Genomic DNA, 14,239 nt, shown 5'->3' on the forward strand with positions numbered 1-14,239 from the left:
TAATTTGAAATGCTTAGAATGTTGCATAAGTTGAAGAGACTTATTCTCTTAAACCCCTCCATCTTGATAGATGCAGGATATATGGCGAGAGGAAAAGTTGTGAAAATAGGATCATTCAAAGGATTGGTACCCGGAGGCATCTTGCAAGGATACAATTGTCCCTCCTCAGTGTTGTTAAGCGTGTCCTGTCAAGGTACAGTGCATGGGTATTTATAGGTAACCAGAAGAGTGGTCATACCCTTATAAGTAATCCCTAGAATATTCCCTCCTTAGAGGCTATTACAGGTCATTACAGCGAAGTTAAGTACAATCTGAACATGTCATTACATTACATTGTAGGTACCAAGTGAGTATTCCGCAACAAACATGACGAGCATGGTGTGGTGACTATGAACAAAGCTCGACTTGTTGCCAAGGGGTATTCACAAGTCGAAGGTTTGGATTTCGATGAAACCTATGCACCCATGGCTAGGCTCGAGTCAATTCGAATTTTACTTGTCTATGCTACTTATCATGGCTTTAAGTTGTATCAAATAGATGTGAAAATTGTCTTCCTCAATGGCCCTATCAAGGAAGAGGTGTATGTTGAGTAACCTCTCGGCTTTGAAGATAGTGAGTATCCTTCACATGTCTATAAGTTCTCAAATGCTCTTTATGGCCTCAAACAATCCCTAAGAGCGTGGTATGAATGTCTAAGAGACTTTCTTATTACTAATGGTTTCAAAGTCGGAAAAGCTGACCCTACTCTCTTCACTAAAACAATTGTCAAAGACTTGTTTATATGCCAAATTTATGTTGATGATATTATCTTTGGGTCTACTAACAAGGCATATTGTGAAGAGTTCAGTAGAATTATGATACAGAAATTTGAGATGTCTATAATGGGGGAGTTGAAGTATTTCCTTGGATTCCAAATCAAGCAACTTGAAGAGGGCATCTTCATCAGCCAAACAAACTACACTCAAGACATACTCAAGAAGTTTGGAATGACGATTGTGAAGCCCATCAAGACTCCTATGGGAACAAATGAGCATCTCGACCTCAACACAGGAGGTAAATCTGTAGATCAAAAGGTATATCGATCAATGATAGGATCTTTACTCTATTTATGTGCTTCACGACTGGATATTATGCTTTCAGTATGCATGTGTGCATAATTCCAAGTCGACCCTAAGGAAATCCACCTAAGGGCCATAAAAAGAATCAAGAAATTTTTAGTTTATACTCTTAGGTTTGGGCTATGGTATCCAAAGGGATCTATCTTTGATCTAATCGGGTATTCTGATGCCGATTATACCAGATGTAAGATTTATAGAAAGAGTACATCAGGAACTTGTCAGTTTCTAGAGAGATCCTGGTGTCTTGGGCTTCAAAGAAACAAAACTCAGTAGCTCTATCCACCGCCGAAGCCGAGTATATTGCTACAGGATATTGTTGTGCACAATTACTCTGGATGAGGCAAACTCTTAGGGACTATGGCTACAATTGAGCAAAGCCCGTCTCCTATGGGACAATTAGAGTGCAATCCGCATGGCGGATAATCCTGTTGAACACAGCCGCATAAAGCATATAGATATCTGGTATCACTTCCTGAGAGATCACCAACAAAGAGGAGATATCGCAATTGAACATGTTAGCACCCACAACCAGTTAGTGAAAGTCGCCTAGAGGGGGGTGAATAGGCGAAACCTGAAATTTATAAACTTAAACACACACTAAGGTCGGGGGTTAGCGTTAGAATTAAATCCAAGGTGAAATATTATTTCTCTTGCCACGAGTTGCTCAAATGATGCGGATAACATTTGGGAGCAAACTCAAATCAATATTGGCAAGGAAACTTTAGAGAGAGGAAAGAGGGCAAATAAATCAAATGAAAATCAACACAAGTGGACACGGTGATTTGTTTTACCGAGGTTCGGTTCCAAAGAACCTAATCCCCGTTGAGGAGGACACAAAGGCCGGGTCTATTTCAACCTTGTACCTCTCTCTCAAACGGTCACTCAGACCGAGTGAGCCTTCTCCTTAATCAAACGGGTCACTAAGACCCCGCAAGGACCACCACACACTTAGGTGTCTCTTGCAAGCTTTACAAGAACTTAGAAAAGGAATGAGGAAGGAAGAAAGGAAATCCAAGCAACAAGAGCGCAAATGAACACAAAACTCTCGCTCTCAAGTCACTAAGTGGTGGAGTTGATTTTGGGACTTGGAGAGGATTTTGATCTATTGAATGTGTCTTGGAGTGAAGTCTTTTGCTCTTGTATTGAATGTTGAATTTAGAACACTTGGATGCCAATGAATGAGGTGGTTGGGGGGTATTTATAGCCCCCAACCACTTCCTAGCCATTGGCAAAGTCTGTTGGCGATGGGCACACCGGACAGTCCGGTGGAGCACCAGACAGTCAATGTTCACTATCCGGTGCGCGCCACGTCAGTGCGCCCGTTAGGGTTTGGAGCTGTTGACCGTTGGAGCTCTTTGTCTTTTTGCTGCATCGGACAGTCTGGTGCCACACCGGACAGTCTGGTGCCCTCTAACTTCTGCACGACACTGTTTGTCACTGTAGACTTTTGCAGTCAACCGTTGGCGTGTAGGGAGCCGTTGCTCCGCTGGCTCACCGGATAGTCGGGTGCCACACCGAACAGTCCGGTGAATTATAGCGGAGCGTGCCTGCTGAATTCTCGAGAGTGGCTGGTTTGAGAGTGTACGGGCCTGGTGCACCAGACAGTGTCCGATGCGCCATTTTTCAGCACATTCTAAGTCCTTTGCTCCAATTTGTGATTGTGTCCCTAACTGAATTTTTTTCTTGGTTTGTGTTGAACCTTATGCACCTGAGATAAATGACATCTAGACAAACTAGTTAGTCCACGTGGTTTGTGTTGGATGTCAACCACCAAAATCGATTATAGAAAATGATTAAGTCCATTTACCTTTCAGTTAGCCGATATCTTCACCAAGCCCCTACATGAAAAGACTTTTTGTAAGCTTATGAATGAATTAAATGTCTTATATTCTCGGAACCTTGATTGAAATATTGTACATGTTGCTCATTGTATACCTTTGATCATGGCATGTCTCTTTCATTTGGGACAGATGCATATTTCTTGTTCTTCTTGTGCCAAAGCTAAGACTAATGTGCTTCCAAGTGTATTTCTATACTTAGTCCTAGATTCAAAGGAAAATGGAGTTATAGGCAAAGGCAAGGCTTCAACTGCATCTCCTCGGTATCAAATACCCTTTGCCCTACTCATGTACTTACATTCATATCTTTCTTGTTATAGGCCTCTAGATTTCTTGGTTTTTGGCGCTTAATGCCAAAGGGGGGGAATTAATAGGCCAAAGCAAAAGGGTGCACCACTTTCTAAAAACTTTTTATATTCCAAATTGGTACTATTACATTTGCAAAACCCCTTTTGACAGCTAAGGGGAGAACTTCTTCAGGGGGGCTTCTATTTGGCCAAAGGAAAAGCATTTAAAAAAGGGGAGAATCTTTCAAACTTGAAAATGCTTTTGAAAAATTATATTCTTATACCTTAGGCTAATTACAAAAGAATTTGAAAATAATTTTCCAAAAGATTTGCAAAAACAAGCTAAGTGGTGCAAATGTGGTCCAAAATTTTAACTATATCAAAACATTCTCATGTACTTAGAACCGCTTTCACTTTCATTAACTTATGCACTATTGTCAAAATTGCAAACTAGTTACTTTTCTATACTTCAAACTTGCTTTGGCTTGTGTTGGCCTCAATCACCAAAAAGAGGGAGATTGAAAGGGAAATGGTCTTTACCATTTTCTCTAAATTGATTTTGATGATTGATGACTGTCACAACCAAATGGACTAACTAGTTTGCCTAGTTGATTAATTCTCAAGTTTATAAGTCCAACCATCTCAATTCTAGTTGGTTGTCTGAATGTCGTAGATTATTCCAGACATGAGAAGCTTTTTGGAGATTTCACCTGTGCATGGACCATCCGGGCCCTTCCGACAGACTGTCTGTGACACCTCAGTGAGCCTCGAACAGGAACTATGCAAAACTCACATTTCTACTGCAGATTGTTCGAAGGAGAGAAGAACATCGTCCGGGACCAAGCTCGGACCGTCCGGCCTCAGGCGCGGACCGTCCACCCATTGGAAACCAGAGAAACCCAAAGGTGCCAAGTTCAGTAAAAAGGAATTATAGCATCCTCACGAACCGTCTGCAGTGCACAGTTGGACCGTCTGTGACTGCTTTATCTAACATCTGATGACGCATTTAATGCACTTATAGTCGTTACTACTGACCGTTGTGATTTCAGTCATTGATGTGCAGTGGCGGACCATCCGGGCCAGGAGCGCGAACCATCCAAGGTTGGCAAAAAGTGGACAACAACTAGGAAGTGGTTGGTGGTTATAAATACAACCCTAACCACCATTCACTCCATCCAATCATTCCATTCATCCCCATTCAATACAAGAGCAAGCATTTTATCCTAAGCCACATTCAAAACTCCCAAACTCTTACATGTGCCATAATTGTGGTTAGTGATCATTAGTGATTAGTGCCCTGTAAAGTCTAGAGAGAGTGCAGTCTTGTGTTTTTTCTTGTTGCTCTTGTGAAAGGGAAATGTGCCCTTGGGCCATTTCTAAGTATTTTGGTGATTGAGTGCCAACACAAGTGCTGAAGTGTTAATATATGCAAAGTGGTGGACAAAGTGTAAATCAAGTCAAAAGGTATGTTTCTCAGACTTAGTACATTGTTTTAAGGACTAATGTATTGTGTCTAAGTGCTGGAAACAGGAGAAAACAAATTGGAGAGAGATAACTTTGTTTCAGCCAAAGCCAGCGCTGTCTGGGTGCACCGGACAGTGTCCGGTGGTGCACCGGACAGTGTCCGGTGCGCCAGGCTGGCTCAGGCAAACTGGCCGCTCTCGGGAATTAATTAACGGCGTACGGCTATAATTCACCGGACTGTCCGGTGTGCACCGGACTGTCCGGTGAGCCAACGGTCGGTCGGGCCAACGGTCGGCTGCGCGATCTGCGCGAGACACGTGGCCGAGCCAACGGTCGGGAGGGGGGCACCAGACTGTCCGGTGTGCACCGGACAGTGTCCGGTGCGCCAACAGCTCCCAGGCGCCAACGGTCGGCTCCGCCACAGAAGGAAAGAAATCCGCACCGGACTGTCTGGTGCGCCAGGCGACAGAAGGCAAGATTTGCCTTCCTGGAATGCTCTCAACGGCTCCTAGCTGCCTTGGGGCTATAAAAGGGACCCCTAGGCGCATGGAGGAGGACACCAAGCTTCCTCTAAGCATTCCTAAGCACTAAGACATCGATTCCGCGCCTTTGATTCTTTGCGATAGCAATTAGAGCTCTAGTTGAGTTGTGAACTCATTGAGTTGTGTTGTGAGCTCTTGTTGCGATTTGTGTGCGTGGTGTTGCTGTGATTTCTTGTCTTGAGTGTGTTGCTTATCCCTCCCTTACTCCGTGCTTCTTTGTGATCATCTAATTGTAAGGGCGAGAGGCTCCAAAGTGTGGAGATTCCTCGCAAACGGGATATAGTAAAGCGAGCAAAGCATCGTGGTATTCAAGTGGGTCTTTGGACCGCTTGAGAGGGGTTGATTGCAACCCTCGTCCGTTGGGACGCCACAACGTGGAGTAGGCAAGCGTTGGTCTTGGCCGAACCACGGGATAACGTGGAGTAGGCAAGCGTTGGTCTTGGCCGAACCACGGGATAAACCACTGTGCCATCTCTGTGATTGATCTCTTGTGGTTATTGTGTTTTGTTGAGACTCCTCTCTAGCCACTTGGCATTATTTGTGCTAACACTTAATCAAGTTTTTGTGGCATTAAGTTTAAATTTTACAGGATCACCTATTCACCCCCCCCCCCCCTCTAGGTGCTCTCAATTGGTATCAGAGTCGTTCTCTTCAAGAAGGGACTAATCGCCCGAAGAGATGGATCCTAAGGGAAAGGGGATGGTGGTCAACAACGAGAAGGAGTCTATCTTCAATGAGTCGAAAGATGACAAGCCTACGGACTCGGGCTCGAGCCACAAAAGAAGAGACGGGAAGAAGAAGAAGACAAGGCGCATCAAGGAGATCATCTACTACGACGACAGCGACGAATCCACTTCTTCCCAAAAGGACGATGACGACTACGAGAAAAAGAAAACGGTCAATTCAAACTTTTCTTTTGATTATTCTCGTATTCCGCAAAGCACAAATGCTCATTTACTCTCCATTCCACTTGGTAAGCCTCCTCACTTTGATGGAGAGGACTACGGATTTTGGAGTCACAAAATGCGTAGTCATTTGTTCTCTCTCCATCCAAGCATATGGGAGATAGTCGAGAATGGAATGCATTTTGATAGCAGTGATAGTCCCATGTTTATCAATGAGCAAATTCACAAAAATGCACAAGCTACTACTGTTCTTCTAGCATCATTGTGCAGGGATGAATACCATAAAGTGAGCGGCTTGGATAACGCCAAGAAGATTTGGGATACCCTCAAGATCTCACATGAGGGGAACGACGTCACCATGCTCACCAAGATGGAGTTGGTGGAGGGCGAACTCGGGAGATTCGCTATGATAAGGGGGGAGGAGCCAACCCAAACATACAACCGGCTCAAGACCCTTGTCAACAAGATAAGTAGCTATGGAAGCACGCGATGGACGGATCACGACGTCGTCCGCCTAATGCTAAGGTCCTTTACTGTTCTTGATCCTCATCTTGTGAACAATATTCGTGAGAATCCTAGGTACACCAAGATGACGCACGAGGAGATACTTGGAAAGTTCGTAAGCGGGCGGATGATGATCAAGGAGGCTAGATACGTGGATGATGCATTGAATAGCCCAATCCAAGAGCCCCAAACTATCGCTCTCAAAGCAACGAGAAGCAAGGAGGCGCTACCGAGCAAGGTGGCGCAAATTGAGGCGGCCGGGCTTAATGATGAAGAAATGGCCCTCATCATCAAGCGCTTCAAGACGACGCTAAGGGGTCGCAAGGAGCATCCCAACAAGACCAAGACGAAGGGGAAGCGCTCGTGCTTCAAATGTGGTAAGATTGGTCACTTTATCGCTAATTGTCCTGATAATGATAGTGACCAGGAAAAGAAGAGTGGAAAATGGGAAAAGAAGAAGAATTACAAGAAGGCAAAGGGCGAGGCACATATTGGAAAGGAGTGGGATTCTGATTGCTCCACATCTGACTCCGACAACGAAGGACTCGCCGCCACCGCCTTCAACAAGTCATTCCTCTTCCCCAACGAGCATCACACATGCCTCATGGCTAAGGAGAAGAAAGTAAGTACTCGAAACTCTACTTATGCTTCTTCTAGTGAGGATGAGTCTAGTGATGATGATGAGATAGATTACTCATGCTTATTCAAGGGATTAGATAGATCTAAAATTGATAAGATTAATGAGCTGATTGATGCTTTGAATGACAAGAATAGATTACTAGAAAAACAAGAGGATCTTTTATATGAGGAGCATGATAAATTTGTGAGTGCACAAAATTCTCTTGCTCTAGAAATTAAAAGGAATGAAATGCTCTCTTGTGAATTATCTACTTGTCATGAATCCATCTCTAATTTAAGAAGTATTAATGATGATTTGAATGCTAAGTTAGAGATCGCTAGTAAATCTAACTCTTGTGTAGAAAATGTTGTGACTTGCACTAGGTGTAAAGATATTAACATTGATGCTTGTAGTGAACACCTAGCTTGCATTTCTAAATTAAATGACGAGGTGGCTAGTCTTAATGCTCAACTTAAGACTAGCAAGAGTGATTTCGATAAACTAAAATTTGCAAGGGATGCCTACACGATTGGTAGACACCCCTCAATTATGGATGGTCTTGGCTTCAAGAGGGAAGTCAAGAACTTAACAAGCCATAAGGCTTCCATCTCCACCAAGGAGAAAGGGAAGGCCCCTATGGCTAGTAGTGTGCAAAAGAACCATGCTTTCATGTATCATGATAGGAGACATTCTAGGAATGCCTTTAGAAGTTATGATGCTTTTGATTCTAATGCTATGACTGCTTCTAGTTCCCATGTTGTGCATGATAGAAATGTTGCTAGGAGAAATGTTGTTCATCATGTGCCTAGGAGAAATGTTGTTAATGTTCCTAGGAAAATTAATGAACCTTCTACAATATATCATGCTTGCAATGCTTCATTTGCCATTTGTAGAAAGAATAAGAAGGTGATTGCTAGAAAGTTAGGGGCAAGATGCAAGGGAGATAAAACTTGCATTTGGGTCCCTAAGACCATTGTGACTAACCTTGTAGGACCCAACAAGAGTTGGGTACCTAAGACCCAAGCCTAAATTTGCCTTGCAGGTTTATGCATCCGGGGGTACAAGCTGGATTATCGACAGCGGATGCACAAACCACATGACAGGGGAAAAGAGGATGTTCTCTTCCTACGTCAAGAACAAGGATTCCCAGGATTCAATAATATTCGGTGATGGGAACCAAGGCAAGGTAAAAGGGTTAGGTAAAATTGCTATTTCATCCGAGCACTCTATATCCAATGTGTTTTTAGTTGAGTCTCTCGGATATAATTTGTTATCTGTTAGTCAATTATGCAATATGGGATATAATTGTCTATTTTCAAATGTAGATGTGTCTGTCTTTAGAAGGTGTGATGGTTCACTAGCTTTTAAGGGCGTACTAGACGGCAAACTTTACTTAGTTGATTTTGCAAAAGAGGAGGCCGGTCTAGATGCATGCTTAATTGCTAAGACTAGCATGGGCTGGCTGTGGCATCGCCGCTTAGCACATGTGGGGATGAAGAACCTTCACAAGCTTCTAAAGGGAGAACACGTGATAGGTTTAACTAATGTGCAATTCGAAAAAGATAGACCTTGTGCAGCTTGTCAAGCAGGTAAACAAGTGGGAGGAGCGCATCACATCAAGAATGTGATGACCACATCAAGACCCCTGGAGCTGCTACATATGGACCTCTTCGGACCCGTCGCCTATCTAAGTATAGGAGGAAGTAAGTATGGTCTTGTTATAGTTGATGACTTTTCCCGCTTCACTTGGGTATTCTTTTTGCAGGATAAATCTGAAACCCAAGGGACCCTCAAGCGCTTTCTAAGGAGAGCTCAAAACGAGTTTGAGCTCAAGGTGAAAAAGATAAGGAGCGACAATGGGTCCAAATTCAAGAACCTTCAAGTGGAGGAGTACCTTGAGGAGGAAGGGATCAAGCGTGAGTTCTCCGCTCCCTACACACCACAGCAAAATGGTGTGGTAGAGAGGAAGAACAGGACGCTAATAGACATGGCGAGGACGATGCTTGGAGAGTTTAAGACCCCCGAGCGCTTTTGGTCGGAAGCCGTGAACACGGCTTGCCACGCCATCAACAGGGTCTACCTTCATCGCCTCCTCAAGAAGACGTCGTATGAGCTACTAACCGGTAACAAACCCAATGTTTCGTATTTTCGAGTTTTTGGGAGTAAATGCTACATTCTAGTGAAGAAGGGTAGGAATTCCAAATTTGCTCCCAAAGCCATAGAAGGGTTTTTGTTAGGTTATGACTCAAATACAAAGGCGTATAGAGTCTTCAACAAATCATCGGGTTTGGTTGAAGTCTCTAGCGACGTTGTATTTGATGAGACTAATGGCTCTCCAAGAGAGCAAGTTGTTGATTTTGATGATATAGATGAAGAAGAAGTTCCAACGGCCGCAATACGCACCATGGCGATTGGAGATGTGCGGCCACATGAACAAGATGAGCAAGATCAACCTTCTTCCTCAACAATGGTGCATCCCCCAACTCAAGATGATGAGCAGGAGGCGTGTGATCAAGGGGGAGCACAAGGTGATCTTGCAATGGAGGAAGAAGCACAACCGGCACCTCCAACCCAAGTTCGAGCGATGATTCAAAGGGATCATCCCGTCGACCAAATTTTGGGTGATATTAGCAAGGGAGTAACTACTCGATCTCGATTAGTTAATTTTTGTGAGCATTACTCCTTTGTCTCTTCTATTGAGCCTTTCAGGGTAGAAGAGGCCTTGCTAGATCCGGACTGGGTGTTGGCCATGCAAGAGGAGCTAAACAACTTCAAAAGAAATGAAGTTTGGACACTGGTGTCTCGTCCCAAGCAAAATGTTGTGGGAACCAAGTGGGTGTTCCGCAACAAACAAGACGAGCACGGGGTGGTGACAAGGAACAAGGCACGACTTGTGGCAAAAGGTTATGCCCAAGTCGCAGGTTTGGACTTTGAGGAGACTTTTGCTCCTGTGGCTAGGCTAGAGTCAATTCGTATCTTGCTAGCATATGCCGCTCACCATTCTTTCAGGTTGTACCAAATGGATGTTAAGAGCGCTTTCCTCAACGGGCCGATCAAGGAGGAGGTGTACGTGGAGCAACCCCCTGGCATCGAGGATGAACGGTACCCCGACCACGTGTGTAAGCTCTCTAAGGCGCTCTATGGACTTAAGCAAGCCCCAAGAGCATGGTATGAATGCCTTAGAGACTTTTTAATTGCTAATGCTTTCAAGGTTGGGAAAGCCGATCCAACTCTTTTCACTAAGACGTGCGATGGTGATCTCTTTGTGTGCCAAATTTATGTCGATGACATAATATTTGGTTCTACTAATCAAAAGTCTTGTGAAGAGTTTAGCAGGGTGATGACGCAGAAATTCGAGATGTCGATGATGGGCGAGTTGAACTACTTCCTTGGGTTCCAAGTGAAGCAACTCAAGGATGGCACCTTCATCTCCCAAACGAAGTACACGCAAGACTTGCTAAAGCGGTTTGGGATGAAGGACGCCAAGCCCGCAAAGACGCCGATGGGAACCGACGGACACACTGACCTCAACAAAGGAGGTAAGTCCGTTGATCAAAAAGCATACCGGTCTATGATAGGGTCTTTACTTTATTTATGTGCTAGTAGACCGGATATTATGCTTAGTGTATGCATGTGTGCTAGATTTCAATCTGATCCAAGGGAGTGCCACTTAGTGGCTGTAAAGCGAATTCTTAGATATTTAGTCGCTACGCCTTGTTTCGGGATCTGGTATCCAAAGGGGTCTACCTTTGACTTGATTGGATATTCAGACTCCGACTATGCTGGATGCAAGGTCGATAGGAAGAGTACATCGGGGACGTGCCAATTCTTAGGAAGGTCCCTGGTGTCATGGAGTTCTAAGAAACAAACCTTCGTTGCCCTATCCACCGCTGAGGCCGAGTACGTTGCCGCAGGACAGTGTTGCGCGCAACTACTTTGGATGAGGCAAACCCTCAGGGACTTTGGCTACAATTTGAGCAAAGTCCCACTCCTATGTGATAATGAGAGTGCTATCCGCATGGCGGATAATCCTGTTGAACACAGCCGCACAAAGCACATTGACATCCGGCATCACTTTTTGAGAGACCACCAGCAAAAGGGAGATATCGAAGTGTTTCATGTTAGCTCCGAGAACCAGGTAGCCGATATCTTTACCAAGCCTTTAGATGAGCAGACCTTTTGCAAGTTGCGTAGTGAGCTAAATGTCTTAGATTCGCGGAACTTGGATTGATTTATAGCATACATGTGTTTATGCCTTTGATCATGCTCCTTATGCATTTTGTTGCTTAATCATGGTGCTCAAGTTGTACAAGCACTCCCCGGATCTCACATGTCCGTTGCACAGTGATGCACATATTTAGGGGGAGATGTGTTACAACTTGACCCTTTGAGACTAACCATGTGCTTGAGTTTGCTTGATTTAGTCTCTAAGGAGGATTGAAATGGAAAAGGTGAACTTGGACCATGCAAGACTTCCACTGCACTCCGATGAACGAGTAACTTCTTCCAAGTTCATCTTCCCACTTGTATTGCCTTTTACTCTTAGTTGAAGATTTTTGGTGAGGCAATGGGGTTAAAGGGCCAAGATTGATCCCGTTTTGGTGCTTGATGCCAAAGGGGGAGAAAATAAAGGCCAAAGCAATAACTGGATCAGCTACCACTTGAGAATTTTGAAAAAGTAGAGTTAAAGTTTTTGTTGTCAAAATACTCTTATTTGCTTCTTATTATCAAAAGTTAGTCTCTTGTGGGGAGAATGGTTGATTACGGGAAATAGAGGGAGTTTTTGAAATCCTTGATCAATTTCTTTTGGAATACCTCTCTTTATGTCTCTACGAGTGAAGTTGACTTAGAGGTAGGAAATTGAGGTCGATTTGCAAAAACAAACCAAGTGGTGGCAAAGAATGATCCATATATGCCAAATTTGATTCAAAACAAATTTGAGTTTTCATTTGCATTGATATTGCACTTGTTCTAGTTGCTTTATGTTGTGTTGGCATAAATCACCAAAAAGGGGGAGATTGAAAGGGAAATGTGCCCTTGGGCCATTTCTAAGTATTTTGGTGATTGAGTGCCAACACAAGTGCTGAAGTGTTAATATATGCAAAGTGGTGGACAAAGTGTAAATCAAGTCAAAAGGTATGTTTCTCAGACTTAGTACATTGTTTTAAGGACTAATGTATTGTGTCTAAGTGCTGGAAATAGGAGAAAACAAATTGGAGAGAGATAACTTTGTTTCAGCCAAAGCCAGCACTGTCTGGGTGCACCGGACTGTCTGGTGGTGCACCGGACAGTGTCCGGTGCGCCAGGCTGGCTCAGGCGAACTGGCCGCTCTCGGGAATTAATTAACGGCGTACGGCTATAATTCACCGGACTGTCCGGTGAGCCAACGGTCGGCCGGGCTAACGGTCGGCTGCGCGATCTGCGCGAGACACGTGGCCGAGCCAACGGTCGGGAGGGGACACCGGACTGTCCGGTGCGCCAACGGCTCCCAGGCGCCAACGGTCGGCTCCGCCACAGAAGGAAAGAAATCCGCATCGGACAGTGTCCGGTGTGCACCAGACTGTCCGGTGCGTCAGGCGACAGAAGGCAAGATTTGCCTTCCTGGAATGCTCTCAACGGCTCCTAGCTGCCTTGGGGCTATAAAAGGGACCCCTAGGCGCATGGAGGAGGACACCAAGCTTCCTCTAAGCATTCCTAAGCACTAAGACATCGATTCCGCGCCTTTGATTCTTTGCGATAGCAATTAGAGCTCTAGTTGAGTTGTGAACTCATTGAGTTGTGTTGTGAGCTCTTGTTGCGATTTGTGTGCGTGGTGTTGTTGTGATTTCTTGTCTTGAGTGTGTTGCTCATCCCTCCCTTACTCCGTGCTTCTTTGTGATCATCTAAGTGTAAGGGCGAGAGGCTCCAAAGTGTGGAGATTCCTCGCAAACGGGATATAGTAAAGCGAGCAAAGCACCGTGGTATTCAAGTGGGTCTTTGGACCGCTTGAGAGGGGTTGATTGCAACCCTCGTCCGTTGGGACGCCACAACATGGAGTAGGCAAGCGTTGGTCTTGGCCGAACCACGGGATAAACCACTGTGTCATCTCTGTGATTGATCTCTTGTGGTTATTGTGTTTTGTTGAGACTCCTCTCTAGACACTTGGCATTATTTGTGCTAACACTTAATCAAGTTTTTGTGGCATTAATTTTAAATTTTACAGGATCACCTATTCACCCCCCTCTAGGTGCTCTCATCTTGTTGCTTGGCTTTCATAATCGTGCTTTCTGCATCTCCTTCAAAACTCTCAAGTGACTTATAAAGATAGCAAGAGACAGCTAATTGTGTGGTGATCCTTGTGGGGTCTAAGTGACCCTCAAGATTAAGAATCACTCAATCGGTCTAAGTGATCATTTAAGAGAGAGAAAGGGTTGAAAGAGACTCGGCCTACGTGGTCTCCTCAACGGAGAGTAGGTTCTTTGGAACCGAACCTCGAGAAATAAATCGTTGTGTTCATTTGTGTTGATCATTACCTTACGATTTGATTCTTCCTCTCCCATCTCTCTAAGTTCACTTGCTTACAATTTTTTTTGAATTAGCTCCCAAAGTTACCCACATTGATTGAGCAACTCATAACAAGAACTCTCTTCCACACTTTGATTTCATTATAATCCTAACCGCGAGGAAAGTTTATAAATTTCAGGTTTCTCTTATTCGCCCCCTTTAGGCGACTTTCAGTCTCCATGATTGGGGTCCAATGTCCTGAGGATAGAGCCTGGTGTCGTAGCTTTCTTCGGTAGCATGGTGTGGTTGATGTGGTCGTGGAATCACCAAGGGTGGGCGCCAATGTTGATCACTTGTTTTCAAAAGCTTTATAGCATAAAAAACAATGCAACACACTGTTAAAAGGTATGAACCTTCTGAGAGCACCTAGAGGGGGGGTGAATAGGTGATCCTGTAAAAACTTAAACTTATAGCCACAA

This window comes from Zea mays, chromosome 4 (genome assembly GCF_902167145.1).
Source record: "Zea mays cultivar B73 chromosome 4, Zm-B73-REFERENCE-NAM-5.0, whole genome shotgun sequence".
Lineage (NCBI taxonomy): Eukaryota > Viridiplantae > Streptophyta > Magnoliopsida > Poales > Poaceae > Zea > Zea mays.